The 3,126-nt window shown below is 35.0% G+C and overlaps 1 long non-coding RNA gene across 3 annotated transcripts; it reads left to right on the top strand.

Moving 5' to 3' along the window:
• Positions 1-437: 437 nt before the first annotated feature.
• LOC127095789 (uncharacterized) lies at positions 438-2,525 on the top strand. 3 transcript variants are annotated; one of them, XR_007792687.1, is made up of 5 exons: positions 438-837; positions 995-1,181; positions 1,261-1,366; positions 1,593-1,647; positions 2,216-2,525. It is a non-coding gene; the product is annotated as an uncharacterized LOC127095789 (long non-coding RNA). The 3 variants fall into 3 exon arrangements; XR_007792688.1 differs by having other exon boundaries at positions 441-837; positions 1,261-1,359; positions 1,593-2,525; XR_007792686.1 differs by having other exon boundaries at positions 442-837; positions 1,593-2,525.
• Positions 2,526-3,126: the final 601 nt, after the last annotated feature.

The raw sequence follows: 3,126 nt of genomic DNA, 5'->3' as shown, positions 1-3,126 counted from the left end.
ACCATAGGCTAAAATAGTGATCAAATCCTAAAACTATTTTACTCTAATATTGAAAATTATCCTAGATTCTAAAAATCAAATAATTTCTAACCAAACCTAATTAATTCCTAATTAGACTTAACTAATTAATCAACAAAAATGAATAATTTCTAACATCAAGAAATTCTAATTCTAACATTGATTAATCCTAATCAACATCAAGATTGATCAATAGAAATAAATGAAATTAAAAGTAAACTAACAAGATTAAGGGATGGTTTAGTCTTGAACATGGGCTTGGTGTGGTGGGTGTAGACCTGAACATGGAGGTATCAAAACAAGAAAATGTGTTTGGGCCTTGGAGTTGGTCCACGGCCACAGGCCCACATATTAAATAGGGGGTGTGATGCTTGAAGGGAGGTGTATGAGAGAAATTTATTAGGCCGAAGGCCCAAGTCTTCCCAGATGAATCCCCAAAATCGGGTCTCACATGTCCAAAGGAAGGCGTTCAAACGAAATTCATCAAGCCTAGTTCTTCGACCTCTCATCACACGCGGGTTCAGCATAACGCCATGTCACGCGATTCAACACGACACGAAATCATTGATAACGTTGGGTTTCAATCTGGTTTGCTCCCGGAATAAAAAAGTCGAAGGAAAGAGGAACCTACCTGACCGATCCTACGCGGTGGCTTGGACGGTGCGTTTGTCGTTCTTCGATCGCTATGCGCTGTTGTCGATGATTCGTATGCATTTCGTTGCATCGTTGAATGGAGGTGGAGCTTTCGAATCCGGTAGAACATGTTATCGTTCAAGCTCACTTTGCGATTCCGTGACAGTGATTCTCTGGCGAAGAAAGGTATGAAACCTTCTTCTTTCCATCTCTGCTCCACTTCTTCTCGCTTCAGTCACGCTTCTTTTCTTCTGTTCTGTTTCCGTTCCTCCTTTTTTTTTTTTGCTGTTCTGTGAAGGAGTCGATGAGTTGAGGGAGTGAGTTCTGGTTTAATCTGTTGCAGGTTCTTGAAGGTTTTTGTTGGAGATGACGGTTGAATGTGGATGGTAGGAAAATGGAGGATGAAGAAGGTTTTTGGAAGATCGTTTCTGAGAGATTTCCCCTGGTTCTGCAGGTTTTAGGGACTCCTTATCAGAGGGAGAGTTGAAGTTTTGTTATGGTGAAAAATGATTCTCTCCTCTTCAATCACAGTAAGTTCCCTTTATATAGCTTTTTCCCAATTCTGTTATGAATTCAGTTGCATCTGTTAACAACTGTTATTGCTGTTAGGCTTCCCTGTTGAAGTCAGTTGGGAAAAGAAAGAGTTAATGGAGTTCAGTTTATGAAGTCGCCATCAACGATTATGAGTTTGTTGGAAGGATGAAATTGGTTAGAGGTTATTTATTTATTTCCTGTTAATTTCTGAATCAGTTAGAGTTAGCAAGCTATATGTTGGTTGTGCCAAGATGTCCATTAACGAAATTTGGTTAAGAGTTTTTACTCTACCATTCTGTTACAAACCAGTGATGCAGTTAGTAATTGTAGGCCATTTTGCTTGCAACTCAGTTATGCCTTTTGAGATGTGATTGAGCTAACTAAAATCGACCTGCTCCTTTTTGCAGTTATATTGATGTAGTTCATGAATCACGATTGCGGAACTTGCTGCACCTGAATATGGTTAGTAAAGGCAAGGCAAGTTATTTGAGACTAACTTTAATTTTGTTAGCATGTTAACGACTTTGAATGAGAGATGGCTAGGTTCCATTGGTTATCATTGAATTTTGAAATGTTATGTTGTTTTCCATAACTGATCCTACTGTGAAATGAAGAAAAATTGTTGAACTGTTAGTGTAAATTGGTTTGGAAATTATGATTCTGTTAGTATAGTTAGGATGTTTTGTGGTTAGTTAGTTCACTAGTTGTTAGGTTGAAATGAATTGAAATGAGAGTTATGCGGTAAATTCTGTTAGTTATTTTTTAGATGTTATGAAATCTGAAAATGCAACCTAAAATGCAGGTTCTGTTTGTGCATTGCTTCGTGACTGAACTGCTACTTGTTAGGTTAACATGTTAGTGTTGGGAACTTATTTTGAATTAGAAAGCTAATGATTTTCATGTTAAAATAAACTAAAATTGAATGAGAATGAATTGTTACGTTAGGAAACTGTTAAATTGAAATGGATGGATTAGTGATATTATGGTATGGTTGTTAATTGGGTTCGGTTTGATGTGGTTTTGGTGCTAGGTTTTGCTTGTCCCGTGGTCATGGCTCAACGATGCTTGGCATGGAGGCTTATGAAAGCTCAAGGTTATGGTTTGGAATTGATTTGGATGTTTGAATTAATCTTGTGTAATTGACTTAATTTTGGAGTTGGTTTATGTAAGGTTTGAACAACGTAATGCATTTGGGAATTTGTTGTAATTTTGTATGTAATGTGAATTTAAATATGTGAATTGAAAATGGATGTATGCAATGGTAATTGGATGAAAATGTATGTATGAAAATGAGTTTGGAAATGTTTGGAAGTTAAATATTATTGAATGTTATGAAATGAGTGTATGTACTATTTTGATTTGGAATGAACTATGGATGGAATATGGATCATGTTTGTAAGATTTTGCTTTGTTATTTGTTTGACATGGTTATTGTAATATAATTGGATTGCTAATGAATGAAATGGTTATTTGGACATTTGAATGGTGCAATGAACGTTTGAATTTGGTTCGTGTAAAATGTAGAATGAATTGGAAGTGAGATTGTAATTTGATTTGAAATTATTCATGGAATTTAGTTTAACTTAAATATTGAAAGTCATATTGAAAGATTGTATATGGCATGACCATTTGAATTGTGTTGGTTTGTATGCACTTAAAAGTGACTTGAATTAAGAAACATTGGAATCAAATGGTGATGGATTTGCATGATTGTTGAAGCATGATGTATGGAATCTTGAAACATGTAATGCTTATGAAAAAGGTTTGAAAATCTACTTATGATTTCAATGGAACAAAATCAAGTGAAATAAACATGGTTAATGTCATTTTCTAAAGTAAGTTCTAATCACCAAATTATTGAAAAGAAATTATAATGAACACAATGCACAATAGGTTTAGAATGATTACAATTTAGATGGTTGACTAAAAAGTTAACAATTG

This window comes from Lathyrus oleraceus, chromosome 6, assembly GCF_024323335.1.
Source record: "Lathyrus oleraceus cultivar Zhongwan6 chromosome 6, CAAS_Psat_ZW6_1.0, whole genome shotgun sequence".
NCBI lineage: Eukaryota > Viridiplantae > Streptophyta > Magnoliopsida > Fabales > Fabaceae > Lathyrus > Lathyrus oleraceus.
This window is presented reverse-complemented; position numbering and strand designations above follow the sequence as displayed.